A 22,616-nucleotide genomic window follows, 5' to 3' on the forward strand; every position below is an offset into this window, starting at 1 on the left:
TTTTTTTTTTTTCCCTAGCAGCATAAAGTGGACAAACTATTTTACTGTGGGTTTCTGGGAGAAAAAAAAATATCACAATTTAGAGGAAGAGTGACTGTGCTTTAAAAACATGGACATTCTCCAGGTATAACCATGCATTGGCATGACAATAATCAGACTCGGTATATGACACTTTTCTGGAAAAGGCAACTTATGTGATATTTCTGCTTGTTGAAGATTAACTTGTGTCTTCTAATTTTACATTGGTTTGAAGTTATCTAACCCATATCAGAAAATACACATAGTAAGACAGATATTTTAAAAGTTTCTAACACATTTTAAAATAAAATCTAAGGCATAACCTTATGATTGAAAGATTAAATCCTGCCCTAGCCAGTAAAAATAGATGAAAATAATGTGAAACTATTTTAAGCACAGTGTTGGCTGTACTAGACAATTTTAGCTAGGTCTGTGTCTCAGTCTTGTCAGAGATTAGCATAGTCCAGAAGGCTGCAGTCAGCATGCCAAAAAATCATAACAGAAGGGGTGATAAAAAAAAGTATTAAAAAATTAATAGAAAGACAATGTCTATAAATAGAATGAGACAGTAAACCTGTACCTGAAATCTAGAAGTAAGAGAGATAAGGATAAACCTTGGAAATTTGTCATAGATGAAAAATAGAAGAGACTGTCAAGGACAGCATCCAGTCCTGTTGGATCCAGTGGGAATTCTGCCACTTTCATCTTTTTGGCCAGGATTTTTTTCATATGGAATAGGCCCCCAGCTGGCACACGCTGTTGCAGTTGGATGTTTTCCATGGAATTATGACTTGTTTTTAACAATGTAGAATGGACCTGGTTTGAGGCTTTGCACCTTCTGCAGTTCTTTATATTAATGTGAGGAAGTTGTATCACTGAAAATTTATCAGGAGAAAGGAAAAAGGAGATCCTCTTGTTGACTTTCACTGGCAACAGAAAAAACACTAGGCTAAGTTTCAAATGTTTGTTACTCTAATTTTCCTCTTTTAATTTTATGTTTGCTTGCTTTTATGTGTGGGTTTAAAAAAAACTAATTTAGGAAGAATTTGCAGGTGATAATGCTATCTAAAATGAAAATATTGCTACTAGGGAACACTCATTTGCTTGTAGTAACCTCATCTGTGAGTAGATCCTCACAGCATACACACTTAGGAAACAAAAAATGATCTCATTCCTTAAGTCCTTCCAGTCACAGTTCAGGAGAATGGGCATGGACAAGTCTAAAGAGTTTACAGGAGCAGCAAAACTCAGTATCTGAGTTTAGACTTATTCAGCCGAGACCACAGACAGAAGTGACTGATTTTTTTACATAATGGCTTTTGACAATATACAGCAGTTTGGGAAAAGAAATTTTTCAATCCAGACTTGTGAAATCCTGAAGAGCTAATACTGCCTATTTCTGGTGTTGCAGTGCTATTTTGAGGACTGATATAATCATTGCATATCAGGCATCATGCACAGAGGGCATGTTATACATACACAAACTGCTAGGACAATTCCAGGTGACTGCTTCTCTGTTAATAGTAGATCTTGGATCGGGCCTTTTCTCTGTGAAGTGATGTTTATTTTCAGTTCTTCCAGGAGATGTAAAGAGGTGGTGCTTCTGCTGCTCTTGGTTTGTTTCATTTACAAAATGTTTCTATATGTCTTTTCTCTTTCTGACTTAGAAGCACCTCGGAGCCTCTGCCATACAGTTGAATTTTGGCTTGATTTGGTTATTCTATTCATTTCTAGACAGTATACTGTAATTATTCTTTGCCCCAGGGGTGTGTTTGTACTGAGTCACTGAAGCTGAATAGCCTTTCTTTATGCATATTTTCTTTGCAGATATAATTTGCTCACTTGATTTATTAGTGTGTTTATGCTACTTATGCTTGATTTTGATTATAAAAAAGTGCTTATTGTTGCCCTGAGTTGTAGATAATGCCTGGCATCCATTAACCAGCTTAATTTAAAGTGTGATTTTAGACTGATCTAGTAAATAGGTAGAAGAGGTGGTATGGGTTGAAGTGCTCTAAATGAACACTTTTTGTTTGGGATTTAGCACACTAAAGAACACGCACAAGAACAATACTCTCATGCTTTTTGGTTAGCTACTGCTCTCTTGGTTGCTGTTGACTGTATGCTGGTGTTTGGACCATAAAGTCACTTTGGGAAGGAATGAGTGGGACAGAAGATCTGAAGGAAACCAATAATCAATATACCAGCCAACTCTACGAGGCTTTGCACTTGTTTTAAACTGGTCTGCAAAAGTTAATCAGAGGCTCTGGTTTCATGTGCACCAGCTTTGCTTGCATCTGCTAGACGGAGGCCTTGGTGCTCACAGCTGCTGCTCTGCCTTTCCCCCCTTTCCTGTCCTCTCCTGTTGCCTCTGGGGCTCATGAATGCTTGCTACCCTGCAAAAAGCACTGTATTTCTTTTTTGTTTTGGCTGAGTTAATTTTTTTTTGTCAGGCTAGTGACCTACATTGGCTCCTGAAAGGAGTCTGAGGACTTACAAAAGTATTGGGAGATGGGGAAGAAAGGCCAGTAACATTTGTGGGTGGAAGCTCATTGTCCCATGTTGGCAGCAGTGAGTTGCTAGATCAACTTAACATGTTACCATCATATCTTCATTCTAAGTTAATGCTGGGCCAGATCAGCAGGTATGCAGCATCTAGTTTAGGGTGGTGGTACTTTGCTGCCTCAAATTATGGCAGCGTGAAAGTATCCTCAGGGAAAGGAGAATCAGGCTCAGACCACTGGAGTCCAGCACCAGGAGTTAAATTCACCCTACGGAGTTCCAGAAACAAATTTAACTTGGTGAACCTATCTCTTGTTTGCAGTAATGCTGTCTCACACATCTGTGGCCTCTTTCCAGGACTGCAAAGAGTGGAGCAGCAGGAAACCAGAGGAGCAAAAATGAGAATGAGGCTCAGCATGCACTGATGTGTGTATCTTTGTACACATCTGGTATAACTAAACATTTCTGTGAACATTATGATTTTGAAGTGTCAATTTGACTTTCAATAATCTCTTTTTATTCCAATTTAAAATCCATCTTAATTAAAATGTACAGAGTGTTCTCACAATGAGTATTGTTTAAGCTGTGTGTCTCTTTCAAATTCCCAGTATAAACAATCCCGTAAATAGGTAATTAAAACCATCTGCTTCTTGGTAGCCCAGTTACCTTTGCAGCATCAATTACATTTTTCTCCCCTTTAACTCAGGGAATTAAACTGCCATAAATTCTTGCTTTAGTGAATAAGCCATTATAAAATAATGCTTGTGGCACGTAATTTGTCAAGAAGAAAAGACATTTTCTATTAAAATTCTCTTCCAAATAAACAGTTCTTCATGGCCACACAAAATTGTGCCTTCAGATGACAGTCATATCCATAAACTTTAATCCCGTACAAGATACTTAAAATAATACAGTTACCGTCTGTGATCATATATTCTTCCTTTCCTATGAAAACATTGTTTTTTATCTTGTCATCAAGGGTAAATACAGATGGAGATGGAGCTATTTTGAGCTGAGGATCTTGCCCAGTTTTTTAGACCCACTTCACAGAAGAGTAAACTAAAACAAAATATAAAACTAATTATTGGAAGTGAATGAAAACAGAGTTACACCTCTTTTTAAGTGAGAGGAAACAAACTTATTGTTCAGCAATCTCACTGATAAAATTATGATTACAGGAAGAAGATTTAAATGCATTGAGTTTGCTACAGAAATCTAGATCATACTCCTCAGAGATATTTGATGAGGCCTTGAAAGAAATGTATGCTTGTTAGCATGGATTTGTGCACCTAGAAGCACGCTATGCTGATTTGAGCATGCCAGTCTTGATGATGAGCTAGTTTTTGGAAGTTATTGCTGGGTTCTCCAGCATCACCCTTTCTCCAGGGAGAGCAATCCCAGCTCTTGGACCCCTCTTGTGCTAGAGATGGTCCACTCCATTAATCCTAGGCCTTTGCTGAATTTACTCCTGTAAATTTTTCTTTCTATTGTACTGGGGAGCTGTGTTGCTACCAAAATAGTTTTTTATTTCCCTGCTTAGGTCACATATGACTTGGCATATGTGGCAGGGGTTCGTCAAAGAGACAAACCCCATAACCTTGTTGGATGAATTTGTGGTGGTCAGGCTAAAGTAATTGGAGATGGAAACAAGGTAGGGCATCTTGTTCTCCTCTCCAAAGCACTTGCTGCTCTGGCTGCTCTAGTTCCCATTGACTTGTGACTTAAGGGAAGGAAAAGAGAGAAGACCTCTGGTGTTCTGACCCCTTGGAAGGTGGGAACTGATGTAGAGGATGAGAGAAACAGGGACTTCCCCATACTCTAGCTAGAAACACCAGCAGGAGAGATCTGCACCCTCCAAGAGAATGCTGTGAGCTATTGTCTCATAATAGCAGAGGAGGAAAAAAAAAGTTTTCTTTCTGGATCTTCTCCATTTTATTTTAAGCTCTTGGAAACTTCTATATGTTGTTTCCGTGAAAGGAGAAATGCTCCTTTTTTTTCCCCCCTTTTTTTCCCCCCTGCCTTCAAAATAGCAAGTTCACTGCTAATTACTCACTTGTAAGTTCTGGATTGACATTGTAAGTACCGAGACATTGTCATATTCCATCTGATTGGTGTGTTTAAGAAGCAGAGTCCGATAAAAAGGGAGCAGAGGCCACTTGCCATCACAACCCATGCAGAAACCTGGTAATTAACCCTCATTGTCTCAATGGCACTTCCCGAAACCAGCCTTGACAACTGAGTCTAATGTACTTTCAACCACAAAGGAAAGCTATTTAAACTTATTAGACACTTACCTTCTTTTAGAGAACAAAGCAAGCAACATTGTTGCAACATTTGCTATTAGGAAGATTTATTTTGAAACTGAAAAAAACCCCACAAGAGAGCAACAAGATTCTGTTGACCTTGAACTTTCTTTAGAACTCAAGGTAAAGCTTGCTGGTTGTGTATACCAGATACCTTACTGCCACTTTGGGGAGGCAGCAGTGGGAAAACAGTATCAAAAGTCTACAGGACTTAGGAGTGCCATAAATCACAGTATGTTTGAGGTTGGAAAGGATCTCAAAGATTTTTCTAGTCCAGCTTTCATTCTCAAAGCAAAGACATCTGAAAAAAGTTGCTTGGGACTTTGTCCATTCAGATTTTTAACATCTCCAAGGATAGAGACTCCACAGCTCTCCTGGAAACCTCTTTCGGTGTTTTATCATCTTCATGTTAGAAAAACAACAGCAAAAGAGCTGCTTATGTTTAAATAGAATTATATTATGTATTTTATATTATATATTGTACATAGATTACAATAGAATTTATTGTATTTCACTGTGCCCATCACTTCTTGCCTTTTCACTGGCTACTGTGGAGGAGAGTCTGGTTTATTTTCTTTACTCACCTAATCAGGTATTTACACTCATTGATCAGATCCACTCTTGCAAGCCACCTTTTCTCCAGGGAGAACAATCTGAGCTCTTGGACTTCTCTTGTGCTAGAAATGGTCCACTCCCTTAATCCTAGCCCTTTGCTGGATCTGTTCCTGTAAATCTGTATTCCTATTGTACTGGGGAGCCCAGAACTGGACCCAGCACTCCAGATGTGGCCTAACTGATGCTGAGCTGAGTTGAAGGACCCACCTTCCCAACCTGCTGGTGACACTTGTCTACCAGGACCTCAAGCCTTTTTCTGCAGATCTACTTTTCAGCTGGTGGGTTCTTATGCTGTACTGGTACATGAGGTTTTTTTCTCCTCAGGTACTGGAGGGCTTTGCTTTTCCCTTTGAACTTCATGGGATTCTTCTCTACTCATTTATCTTGACTCTTGAGATGTGTCTGAATGGCAGCACAACTGTCAACCACTCCTACCAGTTCTGTATCAACTGCAGCCTTGCTAAGGGCAATGTGCCCTACCCCTGAGGTCATTAATGAAGAGGTTAAAGGCCCCAGCACTCACCGCCCTGGGGCACAGAACTAGTGACTGATCTCCATCTGGACTTTGAGTTGCTGACTATGACTCCTTGAGCCCACCAGTTCAACCAGTTTTCAGTCCATTGTCTGTTTGTGTAGCTTGTACTTCATCAATTTGTCCAAAGATTTTATGAGACACAGAGAGCTGAGACACTGAAAGCTGAGACACTGACAACCTCATGAAGAAGTGACTTTCCTTCTTTTTCTTTCAATCTATTATTTTACTAAAGGAAAGATCTGTTTTGTATAAAGTACGAATAATCCACTTCACTAAGATACTAAGATGAGAATACTCAGACTGAATAAGATGACAAAGTGCTATATTCTATAACCATGTAGAGGAGAGTTGTGTGGTGTGACTGCAAGAACAGAACCACACCACTCAGAAGTGATTTAAAATTTTGTTCTTGAAGTGATCTGAAGATTTTTAATGTGCAAGCCTTATTCCATGACTTGCTCAGTCTAAACTTACATGAATCAGTGCCTACTAGCTTAGATCAACATAACAGATGCAGGGGAGCAAGACCCTTGCTCCACTGGTTTGACATGTAACGACCCTGATTCCTACATGTACTGAGTCCACTTCAAGCTCAGTCTTCTGCATGAGACATGTGGATGGTGTCCCTCTTGCTCAATGCCTACTGTCTTAGGTATCTATTGCTTTCTGTTTCTCTGTGGTTTCTGTCACTCTTTGGTCTCTTGCCCACATGTGGTTCCAAAAGCATGAAGTTAGCAGAACTTATGTAACAAAGTTAAACTGCTGCTTTCTTTTCTGGCTTATATCAGGTCAGTCCAGTTAGTTAGAGCTGGATTGATGTGGTCAAGTTCTCATTTGTTTTAGTGATATTTTTGTGTATGCAATACTTTGTGGCAGTCTTTAAGCTAGAATTAGGAGCTGCTGTGAAGGTAGTGTCTAGAGACACAAAGTCTGAAAGGTTGTCTTCTGTAATCAGGTCTTTACCACAGTATCTATGTGGCAGAGCCGGTAAAGTAGGAAATATGCCATGTATGGATTCAGTGGTACTAAGCATGCAATGCACCTGAAATACTGCAGTGTTGCTAACAATGCTGACATTAAGGACTGGAGTCTTCCAGTTTTTCCGTTGCCTGTTTTCAAGCCATGATTTTTTCTACCAACACGATGAATCACCTTGGCCCACTCACTCTTCATGCTGCCTTTGTAAGTTGGATATAATGGCAATTCCTGCTTTTATAAAGTCCTTTGAGATATGTGTGTTAAGTGCAATTTAAACACTAGGTATTATTATCATTATTAATGTTTTTAGTACATTAGAGAATGAAGTGTAGCATTCTCTGATTTTAATTATTTCACACTGTAATTTCATTTGGTGATTACTTAAGGCATCTGAAATGTGATAGTGGGTGAACACCTCTAGAAAAAGAATTTGGCACTTCTAATTATGGCTATTGTCTTGGGATGGCAACATGACCAGGCAGGCTGAATCTTAAGTCTTAATCAGTCTTAATCCTGAGTTACTAAAACATTCTCTTAAATGAACAAAAACTAGAAAAGTAAGGTTAATTATTTCTATGAATAAGGAATCTCATAGCAACCTTTTTTTAATGGGTTTATACATTTGCATCATTAGGGGTTTAAGACACAGTAGGATAGCATTGCATGACTGAACCATTGATGCAGCAATGTACAATAATACCTTACATTTGTCTTTTTTGGTTATGACCAGTCAAAGTTAGAATTATACTTTGTTTGCTATGCAAGTAATATAAAACAGCTTTTGGATTTTCATTTAAGAGCTTGATCATAAATGTTTAGTTTTGTGATCTTCTTGTTCTATATGCTATTTTCTGAAAGAACACAATGTGTTACAGGCACCCAGTGTTTTGTTCGAAGAAACTTTCATTTTCCTCAATTCCAGTGGTTATGGTTTAACTTAGAAATAGGTGGGAAGAAAAAGCCCATCTAACTTAAAAAAAACCCAAAAAACCAAAAAACTTTTGACACTTAACCATAACAGGGAGAGTGATTTACAGAGGGTGGAGTTTTGCCCAGGAGATCATGCACTTGGTTTGCCTTTGCTACATGTGCAAGGATGGCTCACAGACTGGAAGAGAAAGGAAAGTGGGGAGCAGAGCTGAGCTGGCTCGGAGGCTCTGAGGAGGAGCCTCTGCTGAGAAGGAATACTGCCACGGACCATTAGCAGGCCTTGAAAGGATAGAGAGGGGAGAATATTTTATCCCCCTCAATTCCATGCCCCCCAGGAAATTTTAGGATCCATATCCTAGAAGCACAATCTGCATTAAGAGATAAGAGCTCTTCTTACTGGCAGTACTGATGAAGTATTTGTAATGAAGGACTGAAAGGTGCTCTGTCAATAAATGCCACATGTTGCTGGAGAAGATGGGGCTCTAGGGAAGAGTAGGCAATTAGAGTGCAGAACAGGTACTGGAGGTGTGATTTTTAAAAGTCAGGAAATGCCATTCTTGATTAATAGGGTGGAATTTGTGTGTATATGGACATATGAACACATTCTAATTTTTATCTGTCCTGGTAAATGGATTGGATTACGGACATTGGGAGAAGCAGTTAGTTTGTAAAACACTCTGAAGATGAAAGTTCGTTTGTAAATCCTGTCTCCATTGTTATCCTCAATAAGAACACTGCTGAGATCGCTACGCAGTTTGAGAGCCAGATCTTCAACTGCTATAAATTTGCACAGCTACATGCTTTCCAGTGAAGCTACTTTTGATTTGCATTTGCAGAAGATTTGGCTTCCTTGACTCAATGATGCTATGAAATTCCTTTGTATGATTCCTATTTAAAGACTTTCTTTTATATTTATAGCCAAAGTATTTGTTTTCTTAATGATATACACAAAAATATATGGGCCAAATTCTGCCTATGTTACCTCACTGCAAATCATAGTAATTGTATTGCCATGAGTAAATTTTATCTGCTATCCAGCTGCGTAGCTGAAAAGAGCTTGATCCTGTTTATAGAGTTTCCAGTGTGGGCTTCTGCAAATATTTTTGCTTTGTAACCAGTAAGCATTTACACATCGTTTAGTAACCCTGGCTACAGTGGAGCTATGCCTGTTTATGCTTATTTGCACCAAATTTGTGTAAAGATTCTTGATATTACTTTATAAACAGAAATGATTAGGTTTTATAACTAGAACTTGGATAAATTAAATATCTTGTATGTGGGAACTCCGGCTTCTTTGGGGAAACTGTACAATTAAAATCACTTATATAAATTGTGTTGTCTTCTGTATGTAAGAGAAAGAGACACTTTTTCCGACAGTTCATATTCAACATAATTTTCCACTAAGGAGACTGCAGCAGCTTGCCAGAGTTGTCACACGCCTTGATGTCTTTGAACTTCTTCCTTGGAAGCTGCTGAAATCCTTCATGCAACTGCTCCACTTGGGCATAATCCAGGAAGAGCTTTCTCCAGCTGCTTTGGTTTATTATGTATCGGCTCCCAGAATTTGAGATCATAAGTTAGGCAAAAAGGCTAAATGTAGATGCATACAGAACAGCCGGTATTCTCTGAGTCTGTGCTCCAGGAAGCCCCCCTGACCTGTTCTCAATGCTTATGTTCCTCAAGTTGCTTTCAAGACTCCTGGGATTTTGGCTGTTGATGATAACAGGCCAACAAATGTCATGCTGCATTTATAGGACAAGGGAAAGGCAAGCAGTAAAAATACTTCTTTTACTCTATATTCACTATATGGGGAGAGGAGCCTATTCTACATATCCTCCCTCGCATGCCAGAAATGAAGTGCTAAAGCTAAAATCTTGGTACTTAGGAAAACAGGAAAGGGGAAGGCTGGCATCCAATGCAGTGAGATACACATCTTTGATGCTACAAGACTATTTCTGCCATTGCTTTTGGTCATGCATATCCGTTTGTATGCTTTGGATAGTTTTCTGCTCTGCAGATTCAGGACATTCAAGCTTATCAACACCTCCTTATGGGAGAGAAGCTCCTTCTTTCAATTTAGTAAGAAAAACAGTAGTTTATTCCAATAGCAGAACTGTCAGGTAAAGAAATATGATTGAAGTAAATAAGGTCCCTGTTACTGTCTCCAATCCCCTACTGGCAATGCAGTGGGTATTTTCTGCAAGGATTCAGAATTGTCCACCCATCAGCCTCCGGATATTGCTTCAGCTTTGCCATATGAGATAGAGGTTGGTTAGTTTGGATTTTCTTTCTCCATTCCCATGTCTCCACTGTCCCCCTGCTTTGCAGTGGTGTGTCGTGGGATCAGCCAAGTAAAAAATAAATAGTTGAAAGGAATGTTACTTGTTCTTCGTTGAATCAGAAATAAAAGTTTGGGGTAGTACAGAGAAAGATAACAGAAAGGCTTAGGTTGGGATGTCAATATCTGAGTGTGGGGGCTGCAGAAGGGAAACACACCAGGGAAACTCTACAAGCACGTATGTTGGTGTTTGCAGGCCAACTGCCCATGAAGGCCTCACCAAATCTGCCTTCAGTTTCATAAGACACCCACCTGAGCAGGCAAATAACTGTGAACAAATCTCTATGACTTGCAGAGGTGGGACAGGATGGAGACACTGATCACTACCAACTCCAGAAGGGTACAAAATAGCTCAAACCCTACATGCACATGATTGCCCACCAAAGAAGAAACCTGGAGACATGAGAGGCCTTTGATTCATTGTGGTAACACAATGAATCCTGGACCTTATAATGGAACATAAACATTGCTGTGCCCAACAGCTGGCTGGAATTCTTGGCACTGCCCACTCTTTGGTGTTTCTGAGAGCGAAAACAGTTTCATTTCAGCTTTTATAATAATAAAATTTAAAAAGTCATCTTCCCCTCTTTTGTTGCTGATACAATGTTGCAGCAGGATTTCCTGCAAGATGAGGAGCATCAGGAATGGAAGATACCAAGATTACAGAGCTCCAGGACTCTAAAATAGTCCAGCTAAGTGTTCAGGCAGATGCCTACTTTCACAGAAGTGAATAATCCAAATTAATTAAGAAGATTCTTAAGTGTTCCTTAAACAGGTCCTGCTGGATCAAATACACTTTCTTTCTTGAGCTCTGATTTTTTTTTTTTTTTAAATTTTATTCTATCTTTTATGATTTAAGAAAAACAGCTGCTGTGAAGACTTAAAGATCTTCTATAATTCACATGTTCTAAACTCGGCAATCCTAGGATACTTATGTTCTTTTACAAAGCAGGGGGAGGAAAGGACATGCAAAAATGTTTAAGATGTTATTTAAAAAAAGACTTCAGAGGAAGAGGGAAAGTTTTATCTTTTCATAGACCAGGAAAAATGTCAGATTTATGCAGATAATCAAACATTTTTTCCACCTTTTTTTTTTTTTTTAAGAGATCAGAGTGTGATTGCCTCTTTCAGTAACATCTAAACACCTTATAACTTGAAAAGCTATAGTCATGTTTTTAAATGTATCGTGGGGAAGCTTAGGAGAGTTAGCCTTAAATAGTATATGTACATTTGATATGAGATGCACTGTTTAATTATAATAAAGTCGATGGTTCTTGCTTGTGCTCTTTACTGAATGGTATTTTAAGTGTAACTAACAGAAGGGAACTAGTCATGTGTAATACTTGCAAAAAACACAATCTTTTTATTGAGTGGAATTGGAGAGCTTCATCTATAGTGATTTAAAAAATATTTTAAAAAACCCTTTTTGTGTACAGGTGTGTTTTTGAGCAAATGCCTGCTTTGGGAATGGTGCTATTTTCTGACTATAGGCAGGAGTTTTATATGGGACGTCTCTCTGTCCTGGTCTGACTTGCTAGCTTGTGCAGTTCTGCTGCATGGAGGAGCCCATATATAAATCGCATACCTACCATGCATCCTAGTTTTTTATGTCAGCTGCAGTGGCTCTGGAAGGACTGGACAGTACTGTTTCAGAAGGGAAATGAACAGATTGTGATTGGAGATGGAAGAGGAAGAGAGGGAGGGTAAGTGACTGCAGGTGGTCCAAGCCCTGTCTTCATGTGCATGCCCTTCAATGGCCAGGGAAGATAATTGCACCTAATGCTGGCTATGAAGGTAGAGAAGCCTAAAAAGCAGTGGAATTGAACAAGTCCTTCTTTAACTTCCTGAAACAGAGATGCAAAACATGCCAATCTTGACTCTGAAGTAAACGGGAGTTTTGCCATTGGCTTCTCTAGATCCAGTTTTTGTCTTTTTTTATGTAACTATTTCCTTTGAGTTGTATCTATCCATAGCTACAAGTCTATATAGATAGCTCATATTTTTCTAAACACTTTAAATTTTTCCACTTTGTCATCATTACAGTAGCACCTAGAATTTGGGAATTTGAACTCTCGGTTGAAGATATTCTTCCTTGTTTATTGCACCTTAGATAGATTGAATTTTTATCTACTTGACACTTATGATCAAGGGCAGTAGTGGGCATTTGAATGCAGCAGGTCAAAAAACCCAAACTCATTTACCAACTAAGCCACCTCCTAGTTGTCCAGTGCTGTTGTTCCAGTAAGTGCAACATAAATCTGGCAGCTGGAGACAGTGAAGAAAGACATCTTTCTATATCTCAAGCTGTTCCGTCACTTCTGATTTTGATATTAGCATCCTTGATCTGAGGAAAGGATTTTGCCCTTGAGTAAATAATATCTTGCTGCTTACTTATGATTCTCATTGTCAGCATCAATGTTGGGTTTTTTGTTTGCTTCTAATTGCAGTTTTTCAGCTCTTTGTTACATGTATTTTTCTCTGTTTATGGGGTTGAATTCTCATAACTAATATCTCTCAAGCCCATATGGTAATGTAGATGTGCTAGCTATTGCTTTTTTTCCCCTATTTTATTTTACAAGATAAGGCCATCCCCCTCATCTTTTTGCAAGCTATGCTTGAAGCACGTTCTGTGCTCAAGTGTGATTATTTTTTTAAAACGTTTTACATTTATGAGAAATAACACAATGTAGAGGACAAGCACAGGTTCTGAGCATGTGAATACCCACATTTTTTTTCCTAGTTTTGCTCCTGACAGACTACTGCATCGTGATATCACATTTTGTAGAAAAGTCTTCAGACTTGTGAGCCACCCAGGGTTCTATAAACATTGATTTATGTACATATTTATACAAACATTTCAGTATGTAGAGACAGTGTGCCCCAGTCATGGAGTTTTACCTTCTGATATACTTCCCTTAAATTTAAAACCACTGTATATTGTTACTGAATTTCATTGTTAGAGGATTGAAACATTTTTTTGGTGATCTTTTAAATAATTAGAGGTACAGGTTATTTGAATTGGAGACCTATTTTCCATTTATTTGATGCTCATTTACATTATCAGAACTCAAACCTTTTCCTGTACACTTAAAGCCAGCCAGTGAGGTAGTTAATATGTGTTTTAGTTGTTAGCTTTGTTTTCTGAATCACTTTCAGTTTTTTATGTTAATCCATCTTCAGACTTCAGCCAAAGACTTCCAATACAAAAACAGGAGCCATTTTTAAGGTTGGCTTGCTAATATTTTTCTGCATAGAGGCTCCTGGGAGCAGGCATTTTGAGCCTGTTTTCTGGTATTTTCAAATAACTCAGGATGCAGCTCAGAACATTTTCATGCCAGTTCTGCAACAAGAGGTCTAAATGATGAGGGTAAAAACCTAACTACAAACACATCATTTACTATTCCCTGCCTTATTTGTTAAGGTTGGTTCATTTTTGCTTTCATCTTGGATACTGCTTTTACTTGTGCTTACTCAAGTAAGCCTTTTCTTCCATGTGTTTGGCAGAACAACTGAAAGGTATAGTGTTAATGTGAATGAAGACAGATGTTTCTGGGGAGAAATTTATAGTATTCCCTTGTTGATGTCCTTGCTGACCAGTCTTTGGGGCCAGAAGTTCTCCCTGTCCTTAGTGTGGTTAGCTGCAAGAGCTATTGTCTATGTTACCTATGTAATTGTTTCTCCTGTAGAGTATTTGTAATGTAAAACTGTATTAGGAAATCAGAAGGTCTGAAGAGTCCACAGGGATGGCAAAGCCTCTTCCCTGAAGCAACGAACAAAGCCCTTTTCAAGCCCTGGCTTTGTGCCCTTTCAGCTTTCTTTAGGTGGCCATAGAGAAGAAGCCTGGGCTTTCTGACTACTTGGGGACCCAGTAAAAAAATCCATTACCAAGGGATAGGACTAGGATGGACTAAAAAAGCTTTTTCATCTGAAACTAGTTGTAGTCAGCACTTACCTTTTTTCTTGGCCTGAGCTTAAAGATGGCCCTTCACATAAAATTTGTTTGTCTTATAGATAAAAAACCCCTTGTTTCATGTCTGCCTTAATAAAGGATAATGTTCAGCTCCTTGGCTTGCAAAAACATTATGCAAAACATTTCCTGTTTTCTGACTAGCTGTAGTTCTGAGCTTGGAGAAAGCTTTTGGCACTTCTCATCTGAGGAATTCAAACAGCTTCCCAGCATGCTTTTATGACCTGCCTAATACACAGGGACTTGGAAGCACAAGTGGATGTAAACCAGGTTTTAGGGAAAGTGGCTTTACATATTTTCTTTTTCTTCTTAGTTGACCTGAATTTCAACAACTGATGTGATTTCTAAAGTTTGTCATAGCTTATGTCTTGTACTGATTGCTGTTAGTGGTAGCATACTCTCCATTTCAAATGGTTTTTTTCAGGTATTTTCAGTTTTTTTTTCAGGTTCAACTCTCAAAAAAAAATAAGGGACATCTCATCCTCTATTTCCCCAAGAAATTCTGAAAAGAAGACACCTAAACACTGAGTGAGTTGTGGCTATGTTATGTGTATATATGTACACCCTTAGAGTTCATTAGCTTATCCTTTATGACTATAAAGCTGTATTTTGTGATATGGTAATTCTAGCTTTGCTTTAACTAGAAGTAGAGAAGTCTCAGTCTCATAGGAATTCAATGTTTGCATTATTTTTGTGTTGATAACTAGAAGATAGCAGATGTTGGGAACATCCTCTGTTAAGCTTTTAGATGCATGTCTAGGAAAGTAGGAACTTTCATGCTTCGTTCTGAACAGCAGTCCATTCATTAGAGGATGCTGCTATGGCAGGACAAGAACGAGGCATTTCAGTGACATTTCCAGAAACTTTCAGAGAGACAATTGTTGCATAGTCCTGCCTGTAACAGACATCTCTTCTTTCCTTGCTTGTGAGTGGTGGATGGCCTAAACCACAAGACTTTATTTACTCATACTGTTTTTAACATCTGTGACTCCATAACACTCATGGCAATGCACTCTGCAGAATAATGAAGTATTTTCTTTTGCTTGCTTTACTGTCTGGGTGCTTTGCCACACCAAACCACACATGTGGTTCAGCCACATGTAGGACTTGCAGATGTGACTCACTAAGATGCCTTTAGCTGTGGTGTACCAGAAGTGAGTTCTGAGGCTACTCACGTTGTTCAGAAGGACTGAAAAAAAAAGTCCTTAAAAGCTTTATAGGATAAAAAAGAATCCTAGGCTAAAATTAAGATTTTCAAACAATGCAGATAACTTCAAGTTGAAAATGAAGAAGGCAAAGGTAGCATGAGCCACAGTGAGGGGAATAGTATAATGTCTGTGCTGTAGTTGATTGTAGGTTATACCCTTTGTAATTTTCTAACTGTGTTACACAGCTGACCTATCAAGACTGAGTAAACAGATAACATTGGTGTAGGTGGAGAACTCTGCCACAAGTTGTCTGAACACAAATAGCCTTCATCAGCCCTGCCAGGCTAGTGGTAGTGGTCCCCAGAGAGGCCCAGGGGATGTCCTGGTGGCTTGGACATCAGGCTAAATAAGTTTTTTGGAAGTTGGTGCGTAAGTGGCAGACATGATACATTATGAAGAATCAATGAAGTAAGCAGAGAGAGTAAAAGTTCTTAGCATGGGTTGGGGCTAAAGCCTTGGGACAACTGCAAAAAGAATTAATGAAAACGTTGCAAAGGCGATGGATTGCTGTACTCCAGGATCATTTTCAGCAGCATGTGAGCAGCTGTAAACAAATCTTGAAGGTTAGAGCACATAGATTCCATTTAAGAGTAATATAACCAGGAGTGATACATTAGAAGTTATAATCCATGCCTCTGCCTGATACAGGGCCTCTGGGACCTATAAAACTTTTCTGAATGTTGCATGAGAAAAATCATAAATCAGATGTGTTGATGTAAGAAAACTGCATTACAAGTGATGAGATTCTTTAAAATAATGGGTGTGGAGTTTTCTTTCTTTCTCCTTTGAATCTGAAATATTGCTATTCATAGTGAATTTATCATCTTGCCATTGTAACTTTCTAATAGTGGAGTGGGAGGAGGGTCTTTTATTTCAGCAACACCTCTTATTCCCCCCCCAAAAATCTTGCAGTGTTGCATGCTAAAAAACGGGGGCTTTGGATAAATACTCTTGTGTAAGATTTGTTATAAAGTTGCAGGAACAGGCAACACTTCAAAGTCCTTTGAGATATAAAATTAAAAGCTCTTATTTTTGTATAGATTCTTCCTATGAGGCTTCTTTACTGTGTTACGTATTATGCTTCAGTTTTTGATGTTGTCTTTTTGGTTATTAAACTGATATTTTTCTGAGATCTTTGTAGTCTGCAGTAGAAATACAAGGTTGGAGTTTAAATGAAAACTGGCAGTGGCCTGATGATCCAAGGTCCAAATGACCCAATTTCTGACCACTTGGAAATCACACTCTTTCTACCTTTGTTTTTGATGCAACTCCCTATCTACAGGTAGGATTTACTTGACTTAATTTCAGCTTTCTAGTATCCAGTTTAAGCTAGTCATCTGGATTCCCTCTGAGGCTAATGGGAAGTGATAAGCACCTCCAGATTGTTTTATCTCAGAAAGGTGAGATAAATCAATTTTTTTGAGATGCATATCCTTTCCCATTGACAACAGAGGAATCTTAGAGGGGTAGCTCAAACTAGATACCTATCTTTAGATGTAGAAATGAGAACCTCCCCAACTCATTTATAGCACGTCCCTAATACAACTAGAGACAGCTTACAGAGAAATTAAGGAAAAGATGACTTTGAAAACGCTCGTGATGGAAAGCAGCCACTGTTGACAGCAGGTTGCATGTGATACTGTGCATCAGATCTTCATAGGTACCTGGGCATAAACCTGTTTGGCTATCACCTCTCAGTGCCTCTGCTGATTCAGTGCTCAGTTATCCCTGTACATGCCATGGATAAGCACGTTAGCCTGAGAATTGCTGCACGAACAATTATTCTTCTCAATGTAAAAATAAACACAGAGTTTTTTTCTTAAGAATCTAAGAAGATCAGAATACATAGAAAAATAAGTGTGTGAGTATGTAAAGATTACTACTATACATACATCTGCTACCATTCACTCTTATGATTGGAAGATTATCAGCTCTATATTCCATGACATTTTACAGTAGAAAGATATTTTTTTCACACTATCTTTCCATGTATTCTTTTTATTATCAGGACCTCTGTAAGAGAACGAAGCTGATGGAAACATACAGTTTCTTTACAACTTCTGTGTATTCTGTATTCACAGAAAGTAGAGGGGGGGAAAAGTGAAAATCAGGAATGAATAAAAGACTACTCCTCCATTTTTATTAATGTTAAAGCAAGAGTAGTCACACTGCAGAGTATGAACCACTCCCCAGAAACCTACCATCCTTCAGTATCCATTAATGCTTTTTATTTCTCTGTACATAATTTAAGTGGATCTTAAAAGAAGTAATTCAAGAGGTGCATAGGGTGGTTTTTTTGAGGAGATAGGTCAGAGCAGAGATTGTAAAAAGCTAAAGAATACTTCAAATTGAAACTGTTGAAAAATGCTAGATCTCAGACTATTTAAAGGTGAATTTACCAAACCAATATAATGTGAGAGAAATTACTATCTTCACACTAAATAATTTTAGATTGTAAAGATAATGAAAGTGGATATTAGGAAATTAGTAAATTTACTAAGATGTGTAAGAGCAATTAAAGATCTAATATGGCTGGCAAGAAGAGTATAAAAAAATTCTCTCTAACAGTCCAACTTTCTAGATTACCCTAGTGATAGCATACTAGCCAAGATCACAGCTTTCTTTGTAATCAAAATACCTAAGTGATGTTGACGTCAGCACTATGTGAATTTTTTTTTTCCGCCTTTGGACCTTGTCTGTACTACCAGGAGATAATACAGCAGTGACCATTTACGGGAAAGGACGTGAAACCAGTAGCAATGGGTATAAAAAACCACTAGGTGTCACTAAGAACCTGGCAAAACAGCTGCCGCTGCCAAGCTGCTAGACAACATGCTATTAATTTATAATAAAAGGTATCTGACAGCTTTATTCTGATGAATTATGGGAATCCAAAGCATAATTCCAAGTCTTTGGTTTATAAATTGTCATTGATTTTAATGTTCTTTGTAAAGTTGTGGCACGCAACAAATTTTCCTGCCAAAAGCTGTTAAATAAATAGTCATCCTTTGCTCCGAATAGTACATTGAACTTGTTAGAGTGATGAGCAGAACGAATTGATGGTTATCCATAAACCATTTATGACAGAATGCACAGCAGCAATTCAAACAATTATTGAACACATTTATTATAGTTTTTTTTTAAATGCTGAAGCAAACCAAGAGGAACAGACACAGGTAATAGTAGCAATTCCACATCGTTCTTTGCCTACTGCTTCATCTTGAGTGACAAGTGGCTGGGACTGCTGCAGGATTTCTGAGGCACAGCTACCTCCTCGCTGCAATTGTCTTATTTCCCAGTAAAGGAGATCTGGCACTCTAGAAGTATATTTCCCCCCCTCTGGAGACAGGCAGTTATTGTAAAGACAAACTTTTTTTCTCTCTCCAAACGTTAATGACATTCTTGTAAAAACCTTCCAATTAATTTTAAACTCAAATTTATGTAGTTTGGATAACAATATCTGTAAAGCCAAAGCTGTTGAAAATGTACTTTTTCTTATGTAATGTTCATTATTAAACCCACCAACTGCACAAAATTACCTTTAGGAGAAAAAAACCCCAACAAATCACCAGTAAACACATTTCCAAACCTTTGCCCTTTATGTAGATCTGAGCCGAGACCAAATTAGTCTTAGTGATTTAAACAGCCAAGCAAAATGTGCAACCACTTTGGACACAGAAGGACTGAAAGACTGTTTTAAAAACAAAAAAATCAGGTTGCTTATATGATACTGCTAACCAAAAATAGAAAGTAGAGGTGCCAGAAATCTTGCAAAAATCTTGCCTGGTAAAGTTTGCAGCACCATTTTGTAGAGACAGGGACAGATCCTCAGATTATATAAATCGATATACCTCAGACTCTTAGGGAAAAAAGTTTACAGCAGCTGAATCACAGGGAGTTAAGTATGTTTTATCAGTTCACTGAAGCTGCATGCATACATGCTGCTATGCCTGATTAAAGGAATGATAACCTTAAACTTTGAGTTTTACATGTCCCTGTCTTCTAAAACTGTGGCAAGATTTGAGTTCACATGTGGAAAAACAGATGAAACACAGTTCTTGCCTGATATTTTTGATTTTTGCAAAAGCATAACTGAACAAGGAATTTTCTGAGTTCCAGTTACCCACAGAACTGCCACTTACAGATACACATCAGCCTTAAATTTGAATGTCTTTTGTCTGAGAGGGTGCCACAATGTGAGTAATATGTACCTAATTTTTTTATTTTTTAAAGAAAGTATAACAAAAAAGTGGGAACAAAAATAAAGAAGCATTTAGAAAGTTTTTGTAAAGCTGACTCCTACCGACAGCTTCTCTGGAAGCATTGTGGTCTGACATATAAACACTGTGTTTACCAACATTTCAAAATGCAGCCTATAATCTGTGTACACTTGTTATTTTAATAATGCTTTTTATTGCAAGCTACAGACAAACAGACAAATGTTTGAATACAGGCTACACAATGTGGCTTGTAGGTATGGACAGATGCCGACACACTTGAAAAGCTTTTAGTTGTATAGATTCAAAATACATTTGGATTTCAGTTCTGCCGAACTAAAGCAGAGAAGGAGAAAGATTTGTCAGTATACATTTATGCAAATATTTAGTGTATGGGAGGTTTTGGTAAATATGTATTAAAACTGAAGTTTTTTGAATGCTCTGTTACCAAATGCTGCTTGCCTTTTCCCGGTGTGAATCCTAGTTCTAGCCCATGGCTGGTACCTCTGGGCCCTGGAAAGCACTGCAATGCTGGAGAAAGGGAGATGCCTTGTTGTTTTGGAGAAAGGAGGGAAGTTTGCACTAACGCTGACTGCTTTGCCAGTAACTCCTCTGCATTCAGGATTGCAACAGAGGGTAGGTTTGTGCAAACCCTTTCTAAAATGCCTGCAAGAAAATACAGCTGATTCTCTCGATTTAACATCTGAAAACTAAATAAACAGAACCTTCAAATCCTTAGACATCTAACAAATGTTAGTAAAATAAACAAAACCCACAAAGCAGACAGGTTGAGTGAGACGTGATTTCTAGAATCCAAGTCTCTGAGGAGTACTTGGAAGTATTAGATCTCACTTCACTGTGCAGCTTTTAAAGGCAGCAGCTAGAGCAAAATCGGCTGTTGGTGGAAATCATCCTTGTTTCTTGCAGACTAGTTGAGCTAGGATGATTTACTCCAGTCGAAGCTCTGGTTCCTCTGAATATAGTCAGGTTTGTCTGTAAGTATTTCAAGTCCAGGGAAAAAAAAGAAAAAGAAAAAGATAAGATTAAAATCTTTCCATACATGCTTTTCCATTCCTTGTGGAAAAAAGGAAGGAAAAAAAAAATGAAAGGACCCTCTAACTCTCCTCAAAAACCTGAAAAAATGTTCCACGCAATTTTTATGAGACCTCTGAGGACCTTGAATTTTTAAGTAATCTTTTTTGATGATTTTAGACAGACCATTAAGCTGAGGATAAAAGTCCCTCTGTTCAATATCTGGATACATTAAGCATTAGGCTTAAAATTTACAGCTTTCATTTTGACAAGGAAAATGGCACGTTTGCTCTCAAGTGCTACCTTGAACTGTTTTTCAACATTAAGACAGGTTGTCAGTCCGAGGGGAGGAGGTCTGTGCACCAGTGGCAGCTGCTGCTGCTCTTGCTGTGTGTACATGCAGGGATAGAAAGATGTGGCATTGCTGCATGTCAGGAGCTGCAACTTGAGAATGCTTTTTTTTTTTTTTCCTAAAGAAAAAAAATAATTACACTGATCCTGGAGAAGGCAGAAAGCAAATGTGGTGTCATCTTTGTAAAATAAGTATTTCATCCAAATATTTGAAAGAATCAAAGAAAGAAGAAGGAAAATGAAGAATTGTATTTCCAAGAAAGTTTTGGGGATTATAGTAATGAGGAGTTTGACTTTCAGCTTCCCTGATGCTGTTATTCCAAAACTACTTTTTCTTCCTGACATCCGTGAGGATATTTTACCAAGCAGAATATGCTTTCAATTTTGTCTTCTGTCTGAAAAAGGGAGAGAAAAGCAGACATGTTTGTTGGAGGCATTTTGCTGATCAGGAAGACTGAGCAAGTTCTGGTTAGGAATCAGAGAGGGATACTTCCACTGTGTTAATTCAAGGTGCAACTATGTACAGATGGTTTTCACAATATTTTGTATGGGGAGAAATGCAGCTCAGGACATTTTGTAGTGGAAGGTCACATTTGCTGTCTGTAGGCATTTCCACTTTCGAGGTTTGCCAAGGTTAGCAGTCACTTTTGGTTTGGAGGACTACTAGGACCTTGGATAATCTCACTAATTTCACTGATGAGACAAGAGGGTAGTGACCTCTTCATGTCATGGTAACTCTGTGTGGGATCATGTACTTGTCTCTGGAAAGGTGCAGGGCTGTCGTGGTTAAAGAGTGTGCCCATTTTGCATGCACGTGGAAAACTAAGTTTGCAGGATGACATAACCTTATGATGATTACTTTCTATTTTAGTGAGGCAAGTTTTGAAGCAAGTTTCCAAAAGGTTTGGTCAATTGTTAGTAGTGGATGAAGACAACAGGCTACTTCAAGACATGATTAGTCTTTCTTTTCTTGTCTTAAGTCACCGTGTTTAAAAGAATAGAAGTTAATCCATTGATTGACCTTCATCCAAATGTAAGTAAAACCGGAAAGTAAAATAACTGTAAAAAAATGCCTCTGGGGTTTTCCCATGTGAGCAGAGCTAGCAACAACTACCAGCATATATGTCCTAGTAATGGTCACAAATCCTAGGGCAAAAAAGCTTTAATAACCACAATCAGAGTATCTCAGAAAGATCTGAAGTACCTACAAAACTGCATCCTATTTAGCTGCAGGAGACAACACATGATCAGGCCATGTAAAAGCAAGAAGCATATGACTGATTTGCTGGCATTAGTCTGGTTTTATTGTCCCTGTTTGTGTTAACTTCAAGTGTCTTGTGATATATCTGATACTTGAAAAGAAGGAGAGCAAACAAAAGGAGTTGTTGTTTATTTGTTTGTAATTTTTGTTTCTTGGAGGCACTGAAATATTAACTCAGTGCAAGTACACTAGGCTGTTGTCTGTGATTCTTCACACAGTCAAGAGAGCTGACCTACCACCACAAACACCACTCACATGTTTTCCAGAGATATTAAATAGGAAAATAGCATCTCAAGTCGTAAGAGAGCTGAGAAAGTGAGCCATAACAGGGTCAATTAAACAGGCTTAATTATGATAGAAC

This window comes from Colius striatus, chromosome 1 (genome assembly GCF_028858725.1).
Source record: "Colius striatus isolate bColStr4 chromosome 1, bColStr4.1.hap1, whole genome shotgun sequence".
In the NCBI taxonomy this organism is placed as follows: Eukaryota; Metazoa; Chordata; class Aves; order Coliiformes; family Coliidae; genus Colius; species Colius striatus.